Raw genomic sequence first — 27,159 nt, 5'->3', positions numbered from 1 at the left:
GTCGCAAAGGACCACCCCGGCAAATTGCAGCTTCTGGGTGCTCGACATTATGCCTTCGATGAGAGAAGAGGAAAGAGTCCCATCATCTGGGATTAAATAGTCTGGTGGTGAAAAAGCCTGCAAAATACATTTTCACTGATCATTGACCCGGTCGTTGCAGCTGCTGCCTGATAATGTTATTACAAATTGGCGTTGTTTCATTTTGAATCTTCAACATAAACTTAAAGCTTTTGCTCTCTGCAATATGCCAAAATTTGAAATCAAGAGTACTTCCCTATTCGCATTTTTAAAATTATTTTTCCCTCATTTAGTTTCCTTTTTACACAGTATTCACTAACTATCAACTTAGATTCAGTATTTGATTCCACTCCAGTGTCTAACCATGCAACCCGTCCTGATGTTTTAATGGCCGAATGATGTAGGTAAGATACTCTCCAGAACACGAAAAGTATATGATATTTGAAATATTTTGGTAAGCATAGTTCACATCTGCTTGTAGCATAAAATGATCAGTGAATTTAATGAGTGCGTGTTTCTGCTAAAAAAAAAGAAAATTGCGAATCGCAATCGCACTGTCAGATGTTCAAAGCTCAAACTTGTCCTAATATTAAACGTAACTACATCAGTCAATTTATAAGTGACAACTGCTATTTCAGTAGACTTGTTAAACCGTCTGGGACGAGGGATTTTGTTACTTTAAGGCAATGGTAGCACACACAAAAAAAAATCCGAATAGATTTAGAATTTTTGGACTAATACAATGACTTGTTATAAAGACATGCTTTATAATATCAATGTTCATAATGCAGTGTATCTCTGCTGTACATTTTTGCGACACTCGGAGGCGATTCGAATGCAACGTTGACGCTTATGCGTTATCATTCACTGAACAAGAGCACACGTGTACATTGTACATCTTGGCAGCAGATGTTCTCACAGGTAGAAGGATGTGAGAGTTTCCTCGCGCTTTGGATGCAGTGAAGTTTTTCTATGAGGATGGCGACACACTGTAACACAGTATGCCAGGTGCTAGGAAACTACAACGTGTGAAAAGAATACAAAAGAATAAATAACTTTCTTTCTTCACCCTAGTTTGTGACAGTGCATTGAATTGTCAATTTATTTTGTCAATTTGAATTGAATTTGTTAAGGAAAAAAAGAAGAAAGCATTGATTGATTGATTAATTGGTTGATTGATTGACTAACTGATCAATTGAATGATTGATTGATTGATTGATGGATTGATTTGATTTGATTTGATTTGATTTGATTTGATTTGATTTGATATGATATATGATATATGATACGATATGATTTGATTTGATTTGATTTGATATGATTTGATTTGATTTTGATTTGATTTGATTTTGTGTATTAAAGACAACGGCTGGATAGCCCATATTCCATGGGGTTCAAAACATCAGTGAACAGGCCGATTCATAACCAGCCAGCGACAAGCCTTTGATTCATGATATGTTCGTATCTTCTTTTTTTGTTCAGGTCAAATTTAGCTCTAAATCGTCAATTTTGTCATATTTTGTCGCAATAAAATGGATTGGTTCTTTATGGCTTGATGAGAAGCTGCTGGCTCTGAAAATGGGCAGAGCTCAAAGAACAGGCGTTTAATATGCTACATGACTGTTTCGGGCTTTTAGATAAACATCTTGCCACAAGCAATCTTTCGCAGGTTCTTTAAACACTGCGTGACGTTTAGCGAAGTGCTTTTACGACACTTCAGCTTCTCTAGCTCCCATAGGAATCAACAGACCTCTTGTTTGATATTTCTTGTTTAACAAGCAGATGTTATACTGCAAAGGACGTGCCCGTGTGCGTCTCTTCTGCAGTCAGAGGCGTCATTCTATGTCTTATTTGATCGAATATAGACTCTGTCAACAATTTAAAGCTCAACAAACATCAAAGTCATAAGGAAGTGTCAGACCTGTGACTCTCATCCGCGCCATCCTCTTTCCCGCCATCCCTTCATTTCCCGCCCATTATCATTGACATGTTGTCTGCACACACTTCATCTCATCTGCCCCACGACTATTCCCCTCGCGTACTGTCCGTGTCACGTTTCGTTTGTCAACGCACGCGTGCTAATGTGTCAACTTCCCCGAGTTTTTACACCCGAGTGTACTTCAGGCCATCATAGCGATCTTGCTGATGTGTTCTCTCAAAAACCTGTTTTTCAGCCATGTTTGGCCTGAAGCGCAAGTACACAAAATCTGATTCCACCTGTCACATCTGATTTTATACAAAGTGAAGTTTCCGCATAACGAGATTCGACCGCTCGATAACGAGATTTATCAAGTAAAATGCTGACTCTGCAGTGAACACGCGGTTTGGATCGTGAAAAGGGGGTATTTACAAGACGACTCGACTTGACTGTAAAGATGCAGGTGACACGACAGACAGCAATTGAAGCCAAAGGCCCTCAATGTTAAGCCAACTACTACTAAACGCCTAGGTGACACTGAGAAAAAGCGGCATAGGAGTTAAGAGAAAACAAGCATACGTTCCTTTCAGAGACAACCTACACGTCAGCGAGTTTTTCCTCTCAGCTTCCTATTCTGTTTTGTATCTGTGTTTCAACTTTTCTCTCCAAAATATTATGTGATGTTGCCATAGTCTCCAAAGATTCCCGCTCATGAGATATTCTATTTACCAAATACCACAAATCTACATTTTTTCTCGCTTGAAACCACTATGTTTAATTGTGAACCACAAACATTGTCCACACATCGTAGGTCCAATAGGAATTGATTAAGAACGCAGTGATTCGCTGTGAAAACACGTACCCACTTGGGAGTGTGGGTGGGTGTGTGTGTGTGTGTGTGTATGTGTGTGACGGAGATAGGGAGGAAATTTCTTTTCCGAGTCTTGTGCAAAAACACAGAATCCTTGTCCGAGATATGAATTTTGCATGGCATGGACCCGCCCTATACCTGCGCTTCATTAAATTATTCATTACGTGGCAAAACCCCTGGATTTTATTCATATCAGATGGCAGCTTTGTGTTATGCGCTGAGAGTTTTAAAGAATATGTGTTCGTGTGTGCGTGTCTGTTTGTGCTGGCATGTGTATGTGTGTGTGTGTGTGTGTGTGTGTGTGTGTGTGTGTGTGTGTCAGTTAAGGATAAAGGGAACGCAACAGTGAAGTCCATTTCTCAACGTCCATGCACATAAACATAATGAAACGTTGGTAAATTATCACAGTTACATTCCACTCCATTTCATACATCCACATAATTATTTGCAATTTATACATTGGCGTTTTGGTATAAAGACAAAACAAAGCGAAGAATTACCGACTAGATACCGGATTGTATGGAGGTGAGATGAAAACCAGCATAAATTGCTATGGAGTACATCTACTGTATTAGAATGGTACGAACATAGCTACCAACAAGACACAACTTTATTTCGTTTTTGTTCCATGTTCCAGCCTATGATCTGGGTGGGGAGACTGGAGAGATTCGTTGACACCCGATGATGTATTACTTGAAAGTTTAATTGCTCTAAAACAGTGGACGGAAAGTTTGCATATTGTGTTTGTAATGACAATGAACAATGACAATGTTTTTTTGGTTTTTTTTTTCATTTTCCCATGTCACCCAAATATAGGGTATTGGGGAAAATCAAATCATGGTACAGTGTGATAACACGAATTGAGAAAAGAAAATACAACTACTATTTACATTATTTACAAATGAACAGGAAAGCACGATAGATACATCTTGAACAAAATATGGTTGATAAACTACTTACATTATTTACAACCAACAGTAAAAGCAACTATAGATAAGGTGCATTTATGGTATGAATAAAAATCTTGAATGAGTATGATGTACGTGGTTCATAAATCTATCCAAATATGCAGATGGGTTTAAAAGGACAATCTTATATTGATCGAAATTTCTGCTAGGCAACACGTTTATTAGCATAATCATGATAATTGTTATCTGTATTGAGTTCAAGACACTGTTACAATATGAGATTGAGTTAAAAAAATGAAAAACAAAACAATCCAAATAATTAAATACTTGAAGTATATACACAAACGAGGAAAAAAACTGACGAAACACAACTGTACAGTATAAACTAATTGTGTGCGTGTGTGTGTGCGCTAGCGCGTGTGCGTGTGTGTGCGTGAAATAGATAGATAGCTGGAGAAAGAGATGGAGAGAGAGGGGGGGGGGGTCTGAGTAGAAGAGGAATACGAAAGGAGGAAGGTGGTCGTATAGCGTGATTGGCACGTCTGTCGCTGACTCGATTAGAGAGGTTTTGTCAGGCCATGACAGGTAAAGTGCATCATGCATAATGCGGCGGTCAAGAGAAAAACATGACAAGAATACGGCAATGTCACGATACATCATACATTTAATTCCTCTCTTTATCGTCCTTCTCCTTCCCTCTCTCTCACTAATGCATGCACAAACATAAACACATCACACGCATATACACACACAAACGAATCATACACACAAACAGTGACAAACGACATGCACACACACACACAAACATGACAAATATGACAAAACTCACACGTTCAAATTAAAGGCGTCCATGATAACAGTCGCAGGTAGACGATAATTATCAAATGCCATTATTGTTATTACATATTCAGCAACACTGCGCACACTATTCAATCATGATACAGTGTACATAAATACTGGTTTCTAAATCACCCACAGAAACATTGGGTTTTGACATATTTTTTCTGCTTTGTTTGGTTGTTTGTTTGTTTTTAGTAGGTGGGATGGAAAGTCAGAAATGATAAGCATACAAGAAGAGACCCCAACAAGAGAAACAACAACAACATCAACGCAACCTCAAGAACAAACGCCAAAATAAATAGCGACAAGGCAGAAGTGTCTACAGTCGAGGCAATTATGATTATCCCGTTGGGGTAAAATGAGCTTTATTTCTTGCTTCTATTCCAACACAAGGCCTCCTTAACCCAATTAGTGAGTCATGTTAAAAGCGATTTGTTTGTTTTGGTTTTTTTTAAACATTTTTTCGGACTTTTGTCAGCAGTACAGCAAGACGAGTAATTTGTTTAAACCGTGAGAGTACAGTAGCCAACGTCGAACCACAAGGGCGTTGTGTGAATGGGGGCATCTAATCAGGAATGTCTAGGGAACGAGTTTTCCTCTGCCTGACCTTCCCTTCAATACCAGTGAGGAGTTAATTCTGAATAGCAAGCGTAGATGCGACGAGCAATTTTCAGTTGGCATATCAGGTTTATTCTGGCACAATTCTTCTTACATAATGGAAGAAGTGATTGCTTTGCCTTCTTTTGTATGCTGATGTTTCATATAGTAGGCCTACATTTTTTTTTTTGATGTCCAAGCATTCTTTCTGCGTATTTCTCACTCACTTTTCAATGCCGCATAGTATAAAAATGCAAGAAAATCTTACAAATAGACACCGTAATGGATGTCAGCGACAATGCTTTCAAATCACGTAGAGCATTGCTGTATTTTGACATTGCGCAACAAGTTCAAAATTATACCTACAGCCTCATGCAATGACTCCTCCCCTCCCCCTCCTCCTCCGCCTCCTCCTCCAAATCCTCCTCCTCCTCCTTCTTCTCCTCCCCCTCCTTCATTTTTTCTCCTCCCATCCTTCCCCTCCTTCTGCGAGCGCTACAACCACTGCTATACTCCTCTTGATACTTTTATTGGTGCTATTGGTACGATATTGGCGCTGATACGGCACAAAAACCGCGAATATCTTTATTGAAAAAGATTGGTGTGGGTCGACCATGAAGTCAACGTACTTGTTTTTGACCGCTCGTTTAATCTGAAGAGAATGCTGGATATATACCGCGGGATTGTCGTTTCTGGGTTTTTTTTATTATTTCTCTCTCTCTCTATTTGGTAATTGAATAAATATACCTTAATCTAGCGGGCAGGATTACTTGGTTGTTTTCGTTTTTGGATTGTTTTTGTTTTGCATATAATTGCCGCTGTGCACAAAGTAGTCTAAACTAGTGAAGCCAAAAGAAAATATCATGGGCTGGAGCGGGGGACAAAAGCTTGCATGGCAGAAAGATCATGTGATCGAGTATCATTATTTTTCAATTATCGTCATTGCCATTTCTAAAAGTCATTAGTAACAATCATTATCATGTGTAGTACTATGAATATCACTTTCTTTATTCGCCCACGTCATTACCATCTCTATAACTCACTTGCGAAAATAAACAAAAAGACCCAGCGATGCCCGTGCGGGGAGGGATAGCTGAAATCTATGTATATTAGTTCAGATGCAAAAAAAAACACTGTAGTGAAAATACCTTTTTCATATCTCGCATGCATACAATATCCCCAAAAGGCTTACAGCCAACGCTATACCCTGGATGGGGATATAGACATGAACTCGGTATTGAGAGGAGAATGGATCACGATAGGAGACCGCAGAAAAGGGCAGAGTAGCTCAATGGATAGCGAGTAAAAACGAAAATGCCTCAAGGTGAGTACTCAACGGTGTGTATTGAAATATCATGCTATACGGAAGGTGACCGGAGGGGTTTCTAGGCAACGGGGAAGATGTCGACACAGAAAGGCGTGAATACCAATCAGAAAAATGAGTTTCAGGCTATATATATTTTTTTTCCGCTCATCTTTGTGGGAAAATAGGAAAACAAATCTTTATTGGCTGTGGGCGTAGGTGATGAGCATTCAAGCATGTGTTCTATATCCGCCTGATCATTGATAAACAAATCCGAATAATGATGTGATTTTAAATTAGAATATTTCTTATCTATTCCCCTCCCCGTCACCATCCCTTCCTCTCGCTCGTATCATACTTATTTTCATATGTTTATTTTCATATGTCTATTTTACTTATGTTTTTAATTGATTATTGATTGATTATACTTTTAATAAATATGATTTAATTTAATCAAATGATTCAGTATACTACCGTATAAATTTTCAAAAAAATGTTTCAGTTATTGTTTTATTTATCGTTTTTGTATTTCCTAAATCTGTTAGATTATTATTACTATATTAGATTAACAATTGGTAAACTATTGTATGATTTATTTCTTCATTTAATGTTTCAGACTATATTTTTACATTTATTTTGTCTAATCTATTTGTTAATTTCTTTGTTCCCATTTGACCACTGTGCAAAATCTTATATATCTTGTTTTTTCCCAGTTTGCTGTTATAGAGTTATCATACGTTTGTATTTGTTCACTGTTTTGTATACGTTGTATTTTTACATGTATGTGGACCCCTTTGGAAATCAGTCTTGAGCTGAAAGGGCTATCCACCCTATGAATGGAAATGAATAAATAAATAAAAATAAAATTCATATCATTTTGTTTTTGTTGGATTTGATAATAATAATCAAAATAATAATCATCATCTTAATCATAATGATAATGATAATGATCATCATCATCATGATAACTAACACTTATATAGCGCTTCATATTGACGTTTCTAAGAGCACAATACGGAAAAATATCAAATTCAAATACAAAATTACATACATATATAACAACAAAAATTAAGATTGAATAAATAGACAAGTTTTCAGCAATGATTTAAACTTATAAACGCTTTCAGCATTTAGGATATAAAGAGAGTTTGTTCCAAAGAGATGGAGAAATAATAGACAAAGCCCCGTCACCATAACGGGTACAGGTGCGGAGGCCATGTGATAATTGGAGGGTGGAGGAAGAACGGAGAGAACGGGTTGAAGTTGAATAGCGGAGAGAAATCAAGTCTTTGAGATAAGATAGGGCATGATCATTACATATCTTATAAACAATGAGGAAGAATTTAAAGGCGATACGTTGATGTAGGGGAGCCAGTGGATGGATTTATGGGCATTCAATTCACAAACGTTTGTGGTATGACATCTGATGCGCACAGACACACATAGTTTATGCATATCACAGCACTAAAATAAGAGAACAGAGAGAGAGAGAGAGAGAGAGAGAGAGAGAGAGAGAGAGGGAGGGAGGGAGGGAGGGAGAGAGAGAGAGACCTGCCATACACAAACTTGTGAACCTGTGAACCTGCGAGCGTTGGGTAGTTTACATTTTAAGGTCACTCCGCCCCGATATTCACCGGCCAAGACAACAATAACACGCGAACGCAGGAAATTAGAAAGCTCCGGTGTTCGAGTGTATGTAAACATATGTTTTAGGCACGTTTACATCAATACAATGGTCAGCGGATTCTATCATATATTGTTATTATTATAATCATCATTATTATTATCATTATTATTATTATTATTATTATTATTATCATCATCATCATCATCATCATCATCATCATCATTATTATACACAGGAGTGAATATATGACTAGAATAATGACTTGGTTTAAAAAAAAATGATTAGTTTGACAGCGTCTTTTAAGGGTATTTTTCACTATCATATAACTACGTAAGTGTGGATATGTATATCATTAGATGTATGTACATTTTCTAAGGCCCATAAGTATATCAACCAGTAACAAAATGCCCTATTAAGGTATAAACACTCTCAAACGAATGCATGAAATGGCTTTCCCAGAATGCTAGGAACACAGAAAGAGAGAATGAGACAGGGGGTACAAAAAGAGAGACGATGAATGGTACAGAATAAATTGTCACAGCCACAGTTTAGTTGCGGCTGGCAGAAACCGTTTAGGCGAGTCCAATATTGAGCGATCTCTGGCAATGCTCTCGAAGCCTTTCCTGACCAGACAAGTGATAGTGGTAAAGTGATGGAGAGAGAGGTTGGCTACTCACCGCTTAGTTCTTTTCCCCCCTCCGTCTCTCTCCCTTTCCCCTCGTTTGGAGTGGACTTGTGTGCACGCGAGACTTATAAGGAGCCTTTGATTGATGGAGAGGCCCGCCCGCCAACAGAGGGTGACACTACCGACAAAAAAATGGACGCACTAAAGTTGCACCTGCATGCGAGTATAGGAGAAAAAAAGAAGAAGAGCATTAATAGGAGATGGAGAATAAAAGAAGTATATAGAAACTGACACAACTACTGTAGAGCAGTGTGTAGATGTCTGTGTGTGTCTGTGTGTGTCTGTATATATATATATATATATATATATATATATATATATATATATGTGTGTGTGTGTGTGTGTGTGTGTGTGTGTGTGTGTGTGTGTGTGAGGGGGTAGTTTTGTACATCACAGCGTACTATCTTGACTGTAGAGTAGGTCCTACACACCTTTTCATGTATTGAGAACAAATTGTTCATGCTATTATAGATGATATAATAGACATCTTTATGTCTGTAAAGTTCATCATACAATGTATAGAAAATAAGCAATATCGGTAATGAAGTATACTCCTACCGAATTGAGCAAAAAAAAAAATGGTCTAATTGACTACAGAAAAAAAAAAGACGCGTCACATTATTTCCATGGAAACGGTTTGGGGAGCAGATACCATAACGTGTAACTTCATGTCAGATCAAGAAGGTGGAATCCTTAGTCATTCATGAAAATGGACGTATCAAACATGATTCTACAGTCCAAAACACAAGCGTAGAAGAACGGTTTTTTTAATGGGTTCAGTTTTCCCCTTGTATTTGCAGGCTGATCTCACTACCAGATATCTGGGACGACCTCAAGACATCTTTTCTCACATAAGAATTCGAGCAACCTTTTTGTATATGTTTGCATTTCGACCTGCCATAAGATTTAATGCGTTTTATTCATATTGAATGGATGCGGATATGACATGACACTGTGGGACTCTTAATAGCGTTGCTGATTGATGATATACGCCTTTTTAAAGCGGGGGATGATGCCTAAAGATATATTCTTTATAATGCTTCATTGCTAGAGTAATGCCTAATGGCGAAATTCGACATTTGAAAGTCTGGGGAAATGACAATGAGAATAAAAGAAGAAAAAAAAATCAGCAGCAGAACGAACCCGACATAAAAAAAGAAAACACACATATAAAACCCCACAAATACAAATGATTGCGAATAACGCTTACATATAATAAATGCTGCCTTTTTTATGCATATAAATATAGTAGTTCCCAGATCCCGGGGAAATATTTTATTTCGTCCTCTTTGACCTTCTGTGCGCAAGATGTATAGCAGGCATTTAACGACACGCGACTTTTAAAGGCAGCAGGTGGAAAGGCATCGACAATTTTAACGAGAGATGGCTAAAGGGCAAACGACCCAACTTAAGTGCTTCCGGTGCATGCATGTGGTTTGCGACACGTTGCATCCAAGGCTTAGAACAAGGGTAACAACAAGTGACGTAGGTAAGTAATGCTGCTCTGGTGGACAGTTTGCCCCTCTCCAGTCGCGCGGCTAATTTAAGTCCGCACTTCAGCCATAGCAATATGAATAGTTGAGAGACGCCGTCTGAGACTGAGTCTATAAGAATGCTTAGAAAAAGGAAAGAAAGCATGGGTGAAGAAGTGAAGGGGAGAGATGGGGGCGGATGGAATGCTATAAGTGCAGATACCTATAAATTCATGTATTTGATTGATCAAAAAAGGAATTTTCGTAACGCGGAAATGCTACATCCACATAGATATGACCTGATGGTGAAATAGAATGCACAAAGCCATCTGAAACAGAACACCAAAGCCATTTCAATAAATACAGGATTTTTTTAGGAGGCTGGGTAAAGACCAAGGCCGGAAAAGGAAACCGAGAAAAGGAATCCAGTCGAGCGAGGAAACACTAACGGGGAGCGGAGAGACATAAGAGCAAATATTTTCTTCGCTTCTAAAGTATCCTTCGCCTCTAAATTACCCTTCGCCTCGCTCAGATTGGTTCTCTTTGTCATGTTACGCTTTCAGCTGAGTGCTCAAGTCTTTAGAGATACTGATATGACCTTTTCCGGTTTGTCACGATTTTGCCATTTTGTGGAGAGACATGCGTGCAGCAAAATCGGGACCGGCTCCCCGACCTTTACTTCCCGTCACGCGATAAGTACTCGCGCTTTGCTGATCATCATACACAACGATGGCTCGGTTTCCATGATTGTGAAGCAGAAACGTAAAAAAAAAAAAAGATATAATGACAAGTCCATTTTTAATACCCGGCTAGGAGGACCGAAGTAGGTAAAAACGTGGGTTACCCGGCTATGCCCTGTACCGCAAGGTCCTTCACCGTTATACCTCCTGAACGTCTCGTCTGGTATTATAGTCCAGAGATGCTCTCCTGGGTAGAAGTCCAAACAACGAATTTTAGCTTTGAGAGTCCAAAGCCATTATACCACTGTCAGTGACTGTACTTCCCCTAAATGGTTTAAACTCGACTTTTTACGACAACATTTCAACAAATGCACAGACTATATACACTTTTCTCACAGTGACATAGGTCAGTCGACGCGATTGAAGCATTATACGAAAATACATTATGTGATATAACATTGAAAGCAAATTAATAAGGCAAAATGAAATGTCACTGTTGCTTTGTTACATGCAAAGTATGACCAGGTTTTAAATAAACAGTGTAGTCACCGGGTATTCGTTCACGTAGCGCAGGCTTGTTTACGTGGACGGCAGAAGTCAATAAGCGACCAAGACTTATCAATTCGATCGTGTCCATTTAACTGCCCTATACGGGCCGATAAACAGGAATGAATGATGACGTTGGTGGCTAGATCAGTGGCGTTTCGTGAGCGATCTCGTCATGCAATTCGTTTGGGTGGACGGGATGTGTTTATACCAGCGGGGAACGGGGTCGGTCTAGACATCAAACACACGTCACGTGATTTGTTTGGGAATCACGGCAGAGACCCAACGAGACGGTCCGGCAGCCGCTGTCAATCTGTTTAGATCGCCAGTTCTCAGTTTGCTATGGGGGAGGAGCGGCTATTTATGACGTAGCCATCATCATCCACACGTCATAATAATGCTGAGAAATGTAAGACATCTATAATGATGTCAGGGATCTCAATATACAACGTTTTGGCAATGTGTGTGTGTGTGTGTGTGTGAGTGTGTGTGCATGGGGACGGGGTAACGATGATAACAATAGTAATATTAGGAATGTAGCATTTGAAAGGTCAAACACAATTTATTCAGTCTAGAGGATTAAAGCCCCTTTTTCGTGATTTCTTGTAACTCAATTGCACACAATATTTCTACGCGGCAGGAATTTCGCGAACTATACTCTGCAGAAACCCGTTTCATGATACTGATTTTAGTTATTCAAATTGCATTTTAACTACTTGAAAAAGAATTCGATTACACTCACAGATGCTTGGTTATATCATACTTGTCACCAAATTGCCAAAGCAACTGTAATTCTTACTACTGATAGTAACTGCGAACCAAGACGAAACCGGTGTCTCACACTGTAATTGAATAGGTAAGAACCTGCCGGGGTAAAAACGTGATGAACATGAAGGAGTTTGCTCTTTTATTTCGAGGAGATTTGAAGGTTCACCGTCGATTTTAACTTTTCAGTTCAAAGACATAGAGTAGATAACGCTATTCTAGGCTAGTCCTGCAAGTAATTTAAGCCAGTTGCTCATTCTCTGTTAACATCTTCTATTTCTATTCTACTTCTCCTCTTTCTAATATACTTTTTTCTCTATCTGTATGTCGCATCTACCACGTCATCTCTGTTTCTTTCACCTGACACTGCCCAGTCGAAAGCAATGCTAGAATATCACTGACACACATGAAGTGGTTTATTTCCACATAAGAGTATTCGAACAAGACTATACAAGCAAAAACAAATCGATCGCGTGTTCGGAAAAAACGAAAGTGCGAACACCACAAACAAACATTCGAGGAAAATACGGTCAACTTCCAGCGCTTCTGGAGAAGAGCGCGTGTGGATTTCTCGATCTTGTGCCAGAGGTCTCGAGAATCGTTGGGGATGCGGTCGAGCTTGACTAGAGTCTTACCGGCAAGACTTGGGAGGGACAAGTACCCTACTCAGGTTCCCGCTAGAGCTGGCCAGTTGTCGGGTCGGGATCTTCGACATCGCTGCTGTCGCTACACGGTCCTACATCCTTAATATAGTACTCGAATTTTTCTCTTCTTTTGTCTCCAAAGAAAAAAAAACCCTGATTTTATTCGCACTCGTTTATTCTGAATGCAACAGTAGTTTCAATATAACGAATTGCATATGCATACTTACATTCTTTGTTCTTTGAAACTATGAGAAAATTGAAAATATTCGATAACTGTTATCAGCTTGGTATATACGTCATTCCAACTAATTTTTTTCATTATCATTTTTATTTGTTACTCGACACTTGTGTAAGGGGTCGAAAAACGTGTTTGTTTGTTTGTTTTTTTTTGTAGAAAACGCGACAAAAAGTCACTTTAAAAGCTAAACATTTTCAGCACCATAACGACTGGCATTGTTTGAAAATTTGAGCTACATTACACAGCGCCCCCATTGGTTTTACGATACGAACGGATCTTAGGGCAATACGAGTCTCCGTATCGGACTTTTCCCGGAATTGAGGATACCAACTGAAGACGGGCATGTGTTAAGCGCAATACGAGGTCATGCGGCAGGAGCAAAGAATGTATTACTGCGTTTTCGACGGTTGGCAAATCGTGACGAAGAGAGAGAGAGAGAGAAGACGGAACGCAGTCCTTATTAGTGGAGGAATATGTAAGGGAGATCTTTTATCGAGATGATTGATCTAATGCACGTCCCGACGCTGTTTCTATGAATAACAAATCTTATACAAAAAGAGAAGTAAGTACGTTTTTTATAATTTATTCCTGTTTGCGTAGGTGAAGCTGACGGTAAAAAGTATTTATGTAAGACTCGTGGCTCAAGGTGCATTCTACCTCTGGATAATATTTTAGATAACGACTTCTTCTCGTATACCTTGTTGTAATATGTTTGTCAACGGTAGAACGTAAATGATTTCATATTATTCTGTAAGGGATTTATACAAGAATATTGTATAAATCAATTCCGTTTAATGCATTGATTAATGTGTATTTATTTTGTATATGATATTATATCAAGTGCGTAATGTATTAGATGTTCTGTTAGATTTATGTTGAATGATTGCCATGATAACTTTTAGGGGTCACATTGGATAGGAAGGCTACTATGGCATGCGGGGAAAAAAGGGTAAGGATGAAAGGTAAAACTAAACATTTGGCGGGTTTTATGCTAGTCGTGAATGGCTGAAGAAAGTTACTAAAAAGGTGTGGAAAAAACTTCTATTTTAGGCTTGAAACACGGACGGCTCTGTTCCATGTACAGTGCAGTCATCTTGCAATTCGTGAAAGTGCCATGGTAATGGTTCGCAATCAATGTTGAGTATAGTTTGCTTGTTTGCTGTGGTGCAGTGTAGCTGTACTCATTACTAACAATTTAAATAATTTCCAGTCTCCTTAGGAACAAGTCGCTTAACTGTAAAATGGACTACTAGTAAACCCGCAGAAATCTTTGAATTCTTCCGTGGCTGTAGAAAGTTGGGTTGTAGAAGGCTTAACGATGTGCATGCCACATATTCTTTCTTGGGTATATATGTGACCCTTTTCATGGCCACATAATTATTCTTTCTTGGGAATATATGTGGCCATTTTCAGGGCCACATACATACATGTGGCCCACCCTTAAGCCTAGTACATCCGTGCTGTTTGTACCATCGCTTAAACATTAATGTTCACTATTATGATGCAGTAACACGAACCGGCTCGCTCGATAGTCACTGTTTACGTTGCTCCGCGCCCCTTCGCTTGTTTTTCTTTGCGAAGCAGACAACGTACGGTGTCGGAAGTCAGTTTTACCATGAAAGCCAATACGACGTCGCTCGCACGGATTGTTTGCGTTCAACGCGTGGCCGACAAAATGACTAGCTCGCTTGCATCCACCCTGGACATTTAGAATACAAATATCTTCCGCATTCGGGTCTGTAGAGGTGATGAGAGGGGATAAAGTTCAGCTCACAAATTATTATGTTGAACATTTCGAGAACAAAATGTAAGCAATGCGGCAGAGGCGGGTTGGTCTTTTCTTATATCCAAACAAACCCATGACCAAATTTTCCTTTTATGATAACGAAGGATGGCTCCTACTATACAGTATAAGATACTTTGTTTATGATGCGTTCAACGATCGATTTGTCGTATCATTTCAAGTGCATCTAATCTGATTTTGATATGGTTTTTGTAATGCTTTCATCGTTCTTTCCTCACAGTATGTATTTTCTACTTTGTTATACAAGATTTGCAATAGGCAGATAGGTCCATTCGACGTTTATGTTTTTTTTTTCTTTTCTTTTGGTGTGTGTGTATGTGTGTGGGGGTAGTTGTGCGTGATAGGGAGGCGTGGGTTTTTTCTCATTTGTTTTCATCCGACACTTCAATACAAACACAATGTGTTTGCCGCATCTTTTTTTTCACATTTTTTTAATAGTGCTAGAACAATAACGTGAACCATCTCGTTCAGTGGGTGCACTGTGTCGTGGTGAATAAAGATTTAGATTCTACATCAGAATAAATCATTCTGGGTTGAATTCTGCCTCATGGCGTGAATTCTTCCACAAGTTGTTCCACCTACTATATCCTCCTTGACCAAGGTGTGTGATGGATGCATGGTAATGCTGTGGTAATCAGGACAACATGTGCCCGCCAAGAAGTACAAAACTTTCGCGGGAGAGAGCATACCATATACACCCCACGCAGAATTAGACTTTAATCTTGTCATAAGGAGCTTGGTTTATCATATGCATGGTGTCGCCTCCGCAGCACAAATCCTGTGATGATGAATGTGATTTATTTGCGGAGGATTGGTAATTATCTTTCTTCCTATTAAAGCTGATCAGCATGCAGGAACAATGCTGGTTTTGCTAATGAGTAGACATTCTTTGATTAAATACGTCATTTGAAGAATTGCCCAGCTGCTATTGGAAGGCCGCGATTTAAATATAATACGGAAACGTCTCTCTCTCTCTTTTTCTCTCTCTGTCTCTGTCTCTGTTTCTGTCTCTCTCTCTCTCTCGTTGTAACAAATTTATCATACTTAATTTGGGAGAGCAAATCCATCATACGCGCTCTTTTAGAATCACAGTTTATCCAGACTGACCAAACTCACAAGGGAGACATTATAACCTGAAGCAGCACCAGACGGCTTACGGATGTCTACAAGAATGTACCTGTTGAAAACGTAATGCCTTAAAGCATATAATTATAATTACTCTTTATGAACGTCACTCACAGAAATTACAACAGCTGCTGGAATTTTGGCTACGGCAAGAAGAATTAAAGTTGATAACATAGATCATTGTAAATATCAAAATATATCGTAGTGCAACACACACGGGCACATACCCACAGTAAACCATTAATGTGTATTAAATGACACACATTATATCCTCTTACATCTATCACTGTTTATGCCTAAATACGATATCTGCTAACTCCTATCCCAAGATAAACACACGAGTGTGAGATTCTGTTTGTTTGTTTGTTTGTTTGTCTGTTTTGTTTGTTTTGTTCTTTATTAAAAAAATACGCATACCATTATTTCATCCACTGCTGGATTTGGTTACCTTAAACTCATTGACTAAGAGGAAAAAAAATATGAAAGCATCATATTGTTTATTTTCAGCTTCCCTCACGAAAAGCAGAAAACAAAAATTATACCTTCTTCCTGTACACAGAATCTCGTCAACGCTGTGAAGTGTATATAATTATGCTATTACCACATGCATATCAGTTGAAGAATGCTCTAGAGTACATAGATTTTGAATGAATATGTTATGTGCATATTGTTTTTCGAGTAATCCACTTCTGCAAGTTTTTGGTAGATCACTACTCTCTGCAATCATTACGATTAGTTCTTTGTTATTTGGCAAAATATATTAATAGTTTCTCTCATTACATATCTATCTTTACATATGTATTTTGTATATTACTTTATGACTTTCACTTCTTACAAATTGTTTAAACAATATATGTCAAACGTATACTTTGTGTTGTGTATACACCTTTTGTTGGATGGAAATAAAGTATATTCAAGTGAATGGAAAGTGTAAAAAGCAGATAGTCATAAAGTTTGTTGTGTCGCTGGAGGATTACATTAAAAACCTAGCTAAGCTAGCCTTAGACCACAAATCTTTTTAAAAGCCACATTCTGACCATCACCATCAATTTCTGACCGCGACACTTTTGCAGAAAAAAAGGAAAAAATGATCGTCTTTTGCTTCACTTTTGCTGTAAATTCAAGAGATTCTATAGCCGCTGAACACTCTTGCTGGGAGTTAAAAAAGGAAACTGAAAATTGACGTTAGCACGAGAACTCTGGGTAGTTCGCCTACAGTTTAGAAGACGCAAATCATCTTGGTGTTCATGTGAACAATTAGTTTGTTCTACAAAATCGGACAAAACATCAACTTCAACTATATTCATTCTCCTCTTGTGTGGCATATCGAAGCAATATAAAACATAATTATGTTCCATGTCTCATCTGTATCTCAAATACACACACACACACACCACACACACACACATTATGTACAAAGTTAAGACGAACTACAAAAACGTTAAAAACGTTGGAATAGATAGACACCACTTCACTTTAAGTACAAATTTGAATTTTCTTTGTCAGTAACTGCGTCTTTCAGAATTGTCATTTACAAATTATTCATTGAAGATACAAAGACAACAAAGTTATGGAAAGTAAAGGTTGGTAAGGAGCCAGGATGGTGAGCCAGGACGGTGAGCCAGGGTAGAGGTCGACTGCTAAAGCATCTGTTGTCACTTCAAATGTACGGCTGTGCATGAAATACATACAATACACACAATAACTACGACCTCTTGACAACTACATTTAGTCACTTCAAAGGGTCATAACTCCAAAGATATCTACGCAAAATTTCAGGTTATGTTTGAGAAACGGGTTTCTGACCATCTTTAATGCGATGCAAACATTGTCTGTATTTCACTTACCCTGCGAAATCCGTTGGCCGTTCCTTTTACACTAATCCTTTAAGGGCAGTGAACTACAAAGAGGGTGCTAGCACAGAGAGTTGAGATTGTGAAGGTACCCACTGAAGTACAAGGTGTATCAGTGGTTTAGGACAGTACGCTTGCATGCACCACCAGCATCTGCGGAGTTCGTCCGTCACTCTGGCAGAGCAGTTGCGCACTGGCTGTTTCTAAGCAAGTGAGGTGCGCGCGCCAGTGCACCAACATTGTGACCAATGACCGACGAAATGACGGGTCTTCACTCTTCAGTAGTGTACTGACATTACTCGTCCATTTATCTTGTATTGTTAGCTGGATATTTCTCTTGTGCTGATACATGCGTAGATATTGTTAACCAGTTTTAGTGCTCGTATTGTGCAGTCGTCACTCTCCTTTTCACTATTTTCCTCTTTAATATCCTCATTTGCAATTATCATTCCATCCTCCATTTTCACGGTGTTTTTAGTTTTACACATTCGAATTCTATGTCACTATGGCATCACTCTGGTTCATATCATCTGGAATTCCAAACTTTTTAAGCACTCGCTGGCTCATTTTAATTTCTGCGACTATAATTCATTTCCGCTCTAGATATTTCGTTTCGTCTTCCCTGCTTTTACTCCATTTACATCACAGGAAGAGCGAACTTGATTGCCACGTGTACAAAAAGAAAAAAAAAACAACCCGAAGGATGACATCCTCACTGACAGTTGTCATGGTGATGGAGGCAGATTCATTTATCAAGTCGATCTACCACTCAGGTGCGAGGCGTTTCAAGATGACCAAATTATGATCATTTCCATTTTCAGCTCTGGCTGTGTTGACCTTTCGAAGCCTCTTCATGACTACCCCGAAGGAAGTGCCAAATCAAAGACAACACTGAAAGGAAACGCTTCACTTTTATTTTCCATAGGAACGAAATGTCGTGATTATTTTTCGTCCTCCGATATCAACATGCCAAACTGATCGCCCACAATTTATGCTTAAACATGTATCAGAACATAACCTATGATTATTTTGATAAATGGGCTATGTCTTTTGACATGCGCTTTGTAATTGTATATTGTGCATTAGACGTTTGCTAGCGCTGCGCAGACGACATCGTTGCTCCATTGTAATAGGCCTAATGTAAATATTTAACGATGGGTTTATCTTCGAATGATTTACGGCGGAAATTGTAGAATTGGGAAACGATCTAAATGGCCAAACGGGAGAGTTTCATCAGCGTGTATTGTGTTAAAGATTGTTTTCGTATGCTTCATGTCTCACAATGAATTCCCACCTTAACTAGAAATTCCATCCTATGATGTTAAATTTTTAAGAACAATTAGAGGAGTAGATTAGTGAAAATTTGGAGGGGGAAAATCTGACACGTGAAAATAGTGAACATTTGGAGGGGAAAAATCTGACACGTGAAAATAATTATGAATGTTACTGTAAACGCTAAAAAAATAAGACAAATTAATTGACTGTGATCTAAGCATTTTACTAGCAACTCTCCATATGATCCACACACACACATTCGCTAATTTTCTTTTTTTTTCTCTCAAATATCTGATAGGCACAGAGAATACCCAACCGCTGAGGAGACACGCAAAGATATATTACCCTGATTACGCAATTATCTAGAATATATCTGAAGACATTTGTTTTCATACAAGGCTACAGAATATCAGAATAGAATTCCCTTTAGAACTTTGAAACGTATCCACTGAAGACAAACGCTTTGAATTTTTGCATCGAAAAAAAAACACACACACAAACGTACATAAAAACAAGAATGAACAAAGTGAACATCGAAACTAATTAGAGCAAGGAATACCCTTGAAACTTAAATTTTTATATCAGAAATATTTAAGGAACAAAATAAAGAACTGATTTCTTTCTAGTAGGACTATTTGCCTGCCCTTCTTTGACAGATTGGTGTTAAAATCATGTTTCTTGCTCAATTCATCAACGTAAGGGCTCAACGAGAATGGTCTATATTCTATGATGAGATATTCCGCAATCTAAATAGCTTTAATACCACGATGCATGATAGCAAAATGTCAAGGTTCTTCCTGCTGCACGCGCAACCGGTTACGAGTTCCTTAATTAGCTGAATTAGCGCACATTAGGTTTCTGCTGCGTTAGATTACACTCTCACCAGTATGCCTTGAAAAAGTCTACGTTGAATACAGAATCTCGCGGGAAAAAGAAACAACTATACGTGAAAGCAAGCATGTCGAGGATGCCATTTCTCTTTAACTATGCAACATGTGGTCGTCATCGTGAAGTCTCTGGAGTACTCATGTTTCGCGGCACTGCTTCTGATTCACCACAATCATCTGTTGCATTCATTATTCTCGTTTAGTTCATCAGCAACATTTCTATGTAATGCCTAAGGTATACCTGAAAATAGATAAAAGCTTCAGTTATAAGAGATAATGCATTTTTTCTTTTCAGTCTTTCGCACACGCACATTATATTATATTATGATATATTATATTATATTATACTATATCATATCATATCATATCATATCATATTATATCATATCATATCATATTATATTATATAATATTATATTATATTATATTATATTATATTATGTTATATTATATCATATTATATTATGTTATATTACATCATATTATATTATATTATATATTTACAGAGAGAGAAAGAAAGAGAGAGGAGGAATACGATTGCTTAGTATATTATTACTTTGACGGGTTGAATTTCAGGTCAATTGTATTCATCACTTAATTTTGCCACAGTTCTATGTTAGCCCAGTTTTCAACTACGCATTCTTCTCTGTTCTTGAAATATATATGTTTATTCATGAATTCGTTATAGATTGCCGGAACTTATCTTTTATTCATTTATTCGTTCATTCATTCATCATTTACTAAATATGCAGTGTAGCGTACCCTACAAGGAACAGCAAACTTGGGACGAATGTTTCAGAGAGGTTTTTTTTTATCTTGCTACTTCGGAGAGCATTATTGGGTGTGCGGACAGGATATTTGGAGCATGATTGCGTCGATGGCTGTGGCTGATAATCACGTGACAGTGCATGCCATCCATTGAAATGAGCTCGCGACTTGATGCAAACTCCGATGAAACACGAAACGCTTATGCGATTTTGCAAATATCACTGCGAAAGATATGACGAATATGTGCGGTTTTAGGTCCTAGAACACGACAGCTCTTGAAATCGTATATCGTGGATTGATCGCCACTTTACGAATAACCAAATTGCGAGTCTCTCGTTCCTCCCAAGCTCACGACATTGTGGTGTCTGCGGAGCCTATCTGTGATTAAAGTGATGGGGGTTATGTAGCTCCCCATGGGGGCAATCATCGCATTCCAGCAGTCGAGTTTACTGACTTTAGTGTATTTTCCTCTGACGAAGAGAGAGCTGGTCGACCACCCCAACAGTCAAATCAAATTCGATGTCGCCCCCGCCCATAATCAATCCGGAAAATTCCTCTGAGAGCAAGATTATGTCTCAGGTTTTTTGCCAACGAGGGCCGCAATTTTAATACGTGGGACGGCAAAAGTTCTGGAGGGAAAACATCTTATATTGGCTCGTTTCTATAACAACCTACGTCAAGATTTATACTCAGCTTCATAAGAAGGAAGGATACAAGCGGTCAAAAAATATAACTTTGCTGCGCTACGTTAACGAAAAAGGAGGGGATAAGAAAAAGAAGAAAAAGAAGAAGAAGAAGAAGAGGAAGAATAAGAAAAAGAAGAAGAAGGAGAAGGAAGAGGATGAGACGAGGAAGAAGTAGGAGAAAAAAAAGGAGATGATGAAGAAGTAGGAGAAGAAGGAGATGGTGAAGAAGAACAACAAGACGAAAGGGATAATAACATCGTTCCCATTACCAGAGGTCACAGACAAGACACGACGGCCAAAACTCATAGACTGATTCCAGGAAAGATGTAGGCCTAAAAAGGAGCGACGAAAATAGTTGTATCCAACAAAACCGGAGAAAAAAAAAGTTCGCATGATGTTTGATATATATTATCATCTTCATATTGCGCGACAACGCTGTTTTTGCTCGAGGCATTATTTTCTAATGAAGAACCATGGTGAGTTTTCAAGAATCGGACGTAGAGTGCAGTATGGTCCAATCATCAGCAACACCCCGGCCATCTTTCAAACTCAGTTGTCCCAGCAACGACAGTGACGAAAAGAAAAGAACCTGAAACAGTTCTAGTTTCAGTTTTATTTTATTATCACAAATATTCACGTAGTTAGCGATTACGCATGTATCACGTGGGAACATGTGCACTTAAATGTGTGTGTGCGTGTGTGTGTATGTCTGTCTATCTGTCTGTCTGTCTGTCTGTCTGTGTCTGTGTGTATGAATGTGTGTCTTTAGATAGTATAGTATTTATTTAGTTTTTTTTTAATTTAGTTTCTTTTTTTTTGGGGGGGGGGGAGGTTGGTTGGTTGGTAGTTTGCTGAACCAATTTCATTCCATTTGTTACAACTGTGTCTCAATTACCTTTGTTAATTTCTATTTCCAAGTGCGGAAATGTTTTATTAAAAATAACTATTTTTGTTTCGGTGTAAATCAATTTACCAAACTGATTTCCTGTTTTTGGCATGGAAGTGAATAGATATTATTGAAAAAAAAGTGACCACGTACTAGTGCATTGTGACGATCGACGACCATTTTAAAGGCAATGCTTGGAGGTGAAGTGGCAGAGTGAATACAAGAGAACTCGTCTCTGATTCACATGAGCGTGGTCCGGGTTTGTGGGTTCGAGCCCCACGATGCCTCACACCTTTGCCCTTCAGCAAGGCATTAATATTGTCCACATTGCTGCTCTCCACCTAAGAGCATAAATGGGTACCCGGTAGGATGAGAACGTATATGTTGGTTAATCAGCATATATTGTGCGCGCCTGTAAAATGGCGACTGGCTGGAATCTTCCCCAGAGAGTGGAGAGTGAGCACTCTATGTTGCTGGTTGGAAATAATGTATTCAGTGACCGGGGTTATTAATAGTCTGTAAAACGCATCGAAATCCTTACCAAGTTCGAACTGCGCTATAAAAAAAAATAGTTATTATTATTATTGTTCATAACTATCGTAAACGAACGAAGACATCGTTCCTTCTCTGTCCTTTTTTTCTCTCTCGCTCTCTTTTATACACACGCACAGACATACACAACAGAAAAAACACACACACACACACATGCACAGTCAAATTGCCGATGGATATTTACAGGAAATAAAATTTGAGCCTGGTCAAGTTGGGTCGACCCCGAATATTGATCTTTACAGGCGGCAGTCATGAATAAATGAATAATATCAATGGGCTCTTGATCGTTACATCGGAGCCACCAACGTGAAAAAAAAAAAGAAGGAAAGAGAAGAATGAGAAAAATATATATGTAAACTGTGTCCCCTTCGCCCAAAGCCGAATGAACGAGCACGAATGGAGGCGAGAGATTCGTGTTTAGGCGCAATCTCCCCGACACGAAAGGATGGCGTCTTGACTTGTCGATCCTCATTCCTCATTATTCTCATTTACATTTCCAAATTGTGTAATTTCGTAAACGCAAGTACCGTTACCCCCCCCTTTTTTTATGGCAGCTTTTGGAAAAGACGCTTGCAATAAGTGTAGAATGAGTAGCAATGTATTTCCGCTACCCGCCAACAAACATGACAAGCACGACAGTGATAGTCGTTAAGAGCAGAGAATCGCTTATTTTTCAAACCTTTATGTCTGAACATAATTATCAAAGCTTACATTTCAGGGCTTTAAACGAGGGTGCTTGGCTCCAGTACAGAGGAAAGAAAGAAAGAGACAAAGAAACAATGAAAGAAATATAGAAAGAAATATCACCTTTCATAGAGAAACGATCCTGGAAATTAGCGAGACATTTCTGCTAAACTTGGAGCTAAATCTGACGAACAGTCTTTTTTTTTAGCTTAACCTCAGAGACATAAAAGAAGATAATTGAACGCTGGAACAGTGAGATATCGATTCTCTTCTATCTCTCAAAATGTAGGATTACTTAACAGTACGAGATCTCTGAAATGATTCACACACTGCTAATCAAATCACACACACATCCTTTCTGTTGTGAGAAAGATCTGGTCTTCATGCACTATACAATAAACATTGTACTCAAAAGCTTGACGCTTTAAAATGGATGCGGGTAACACATGTCAATGAGTGAGTAACGAAAGCTACGACTATAACAATAACAAAGAGATTTTGTAATCTCTTTGAACAATAACATAAAAAAACACACACGCGCGCACACATACACACACACGCACACGCACACACACGTACCCACACACTGCTACGCATCTCGGCTACTACGGTATCGGCAGCGATGCTATAGACATGATAGAGACAAGAATCTCACACAAGCATTCAACAGAGATAGCAGACCTTTCCTTCGTAGTTCTTCCCCAGTAGCTAAAACGAAATCGAAACCGAAATGTATATCACGGTACCAGCTACTTTTCTTCCCTGACAGGTTAATTCAATCTGATGAATTACGTGTCGATTTCGAGAAACCTAAGTTGAATCCCAACGCAGCCTATTTCCAAGCAATTAGCTTATCAACCGTCAGAATTTATGTAAGTCTTGCTCGGCAATTGCTTGGGGAGCCAATTTCAGTTCTCTCATGAGAGCCACGTTCAAACAAGTTGTGGTTCACCAAAGTTCTAAAGCAAGTTGCGGTTATCTAACATTAATATGAATTGTCTGTTTGTTGATATATTTACCAGGCATCATAACTAAAGCCTAACTTTGTTTGCTTATACATACTTAGATAACATATTACTGGTAATTGAATAAAACGACGAATTAATCAATCAATCAATCAATCAATCAATCAATCAATCAATCAATCAATCAATCAATCAATCAATCAATTAATTAATTAATCAATCAATCAATCAATCAATCAATAAATCAATCGACTGTAACCAATTAATCTATATAGAGATGATGGATGAAGTTGATAAAAATAATGAACATTTTTTTGAAATGTCAGTCATGTAGGCCTACAACATCTACCCAGTACAGTGTGATCAAGATAAGTTGTGTTAAGATAAGCATTGTATACCGCCTTCGATTTCAAACGACCTTTTTTTCTTTTTTATGAAGGGGACATAATTGTTGAGAAGATCTCGCGGCTTTGAGATATACTCGATCATGTTTCGGGGAAGCGGCTGTCTCGTGACGAAAAATCAATTGAATGCTTCAGAGGATCCCCTTGACAGGAGCTGATAAACTGAGTCATTACAGCAGAAATTGCCCTTGTTTGTCTGTTTGTCTGTCCGTCCATCTGTCTATCTGTCTGCCTGTCTGTTTGTCTGTCTGTTTGTCTGTCTGTTTGTCTGTCTGTCTGTCAATGTATGGCTGTGTGTTTGCATGCATAACTTTTCATCTTTCTAGTTTAACCCGTGGTCACGTATCTCGTTCGTTCTTGTTCAGATAACGCCTCCGTACTTATCGTCATCTTTTTCAGAAGATCGATTCTCCATACATTTCCATGTGGATGTCTTTCACAACAGTGTATCGTTACCGTGGCATTAGGATTACAGATATAATTTATAAATGGCAAAGGGCTATCCAAGCTAAAATATTGATAAATGTTACACTCCGCCCCCTCCATCTCCTATGCCACATTATAAATGAGCATGCATGATATGGTTATGAGGCGTCACGAACTTAGAACTGTTGCAGCGCGGTGTGCGATTTCGCACATGGATTGGAATTTGCGACTACCTACATGTATATTGTGTTATTCATGTATTGTTAGAAAGAGGAAAGAACAATTTGGAAAAGGCAGCCGTATTCAGTTATAGAGACAATACTTTTAAGATCATCTTAATGCACGTTAAAGGAGAGCAGGTGTACGTGTAAATATATCAACTAAAATAAGGGACCATGCATGGTGTAGATTCTTGAGACGTCTTGATTTTCAACAGACGTGCAATGACTTGTATTTACAATATGACATGCCAGATTCACTGCTACCATTTAAATGTAAAGACATTCCATTTCGGCCTCAAAATCTCCACCTGTTACTCTCTCGAATAATATGTCATATTTTCAAAATCGACATGGTTAAGACGCATTATACTAAGTGCCACTTTTATAGAACTCTGATATAAGAGTGAGCAACAAGCATGCCTTATATTTCGAAAACACGTATCTTTTGCCTGATATTGGAAATTGAAAGTGTACTTTTGCTCCGCTTCACTCCCCTGAGGCAAGTATTTTCATGATAATATAGTAAATTGAAGGTTTTGGGGGTACCTTACAAATGGTGTACTTGGCGTTGTGTTATTCTGAAGCAAGCAAGAAAGACCTAAATTGCTATCGCTCGCCTCCAGATCCTGACCGGCAGCTGATGAACTATACAGCTGTTGCTTTCACATTACTCATCTCCTCTTCCTCTCTCCCTCTCTATTTCTTTCTCTATCTCTTTTCCTTCTTCCTTCGTCCTTTTAAACAATCATACATTCACAAGCCTATAAACCAAAATATTTACATATCCACTTATTCATGGCGAACCAACCCCTATCTTTTTCATCTATCTCTATCTCTCGCAAAAACCATATGCTTTTCTGTATATCATGATGAATTATGAAACACATACAAACAGCCAACCAATCCTCTCTTTCCCTCTCTCCCTCTCTCTCCCGCTCCCTCCTTTTTTTCTTTCTCTCACTCTCTCTCGTTCTTAATCTCAACCGACAGCATTTTCCGCCTCTATCTGATTCTTCCTTCGTGTTCTTTAATTTTCTCCCTTGACGCCTTCCCGGTTCTCTGGGAGAAGGAGACGATCGATGAACAAGCTCATTGCCATGGTGACCCACATGTGCTGGGTATTGAAGAGTCGTGTAAAGCTTCCCTCATCCAATAAGGCTGAATAAGGAGGAATCTTCCTCCGAGGTGAATCCGGTAGACAAACATAAATAGGGTAGAGATGGATACAATCTGTCGGCTGACATGACATCGTGGCGTGTCAAAAGCTCCAAAGCTTCTTTGCGGACTTAGTAGGTGACATGGTCGGTTTTCCTCCATTTCAAACACCCACACGCCCTCGCCATCTATCTTACTCACACCATCTCATAGAAGTGAAGATATTATAATACAGTGATATCTCTATCGAAATATTGCTGTATTAAGCCATCAATAACATCAATTGTAATGATGACACTCTTAATCATTTATGGTTCCAAAACTAATATTGCAACGATGTAAATGGAGACGGTACA

General features: G+C 38.6%; 1 protein-coding gene across 2 annotated transcripts in view; it reads right to left on the bottom strand.

Moving 5' to 3' along the window:
- The window catches only part of LOC139726495 (uncharacterized), a 99,681-nt gene that overhangs the window by 13,394 nt on the left and 59,128 nt on the right, over nucleotides 1-27,159 (bottom strand). Inside the window, exons 1-2 of one of the 2 annotated variants that reach the window (XM_071637449.1) lie at nucleotides 17,889-17,973; nucleotides 8,760-8,920 (exon numbers count right to left, since the gene is read on the bottom strand). The gene's annotated coding sequence lies outside the window, so the exon portion shown is untranslated. Of the gene's footprint in view, nucleotides 1-8,759; nucleotides 8,921-17,888; nucleotides 17,974-27,159 lie in introns of those variants that run through there. The other variant, XM_071637448.1, reaches the window with a different exon arrangement.

Source organism: Diadema antillarum, unplaced genomic scaffold (genome assembly GCF_040938485.1).
Source record: "Diadema antillarum isolate AM-2024a unplaced genomic scaffold, OU_Dant_1.0 seq00000085_RagTag, whole genome shotgun sequence".
In the NCBI taxonomy this organism is placed as follows: domain Eukaryota; kingdom Metazoa; phylum Echinodermata; class Echinoidea; order Diadematoida; family Diadematidae; genus Diadema; species Diadema antillarum.
The sequence above is the reverse complement of the archived record's forward strand: the minus strand, read 5'-3'. Positions and strand labels throughout refer to the sequence as shown.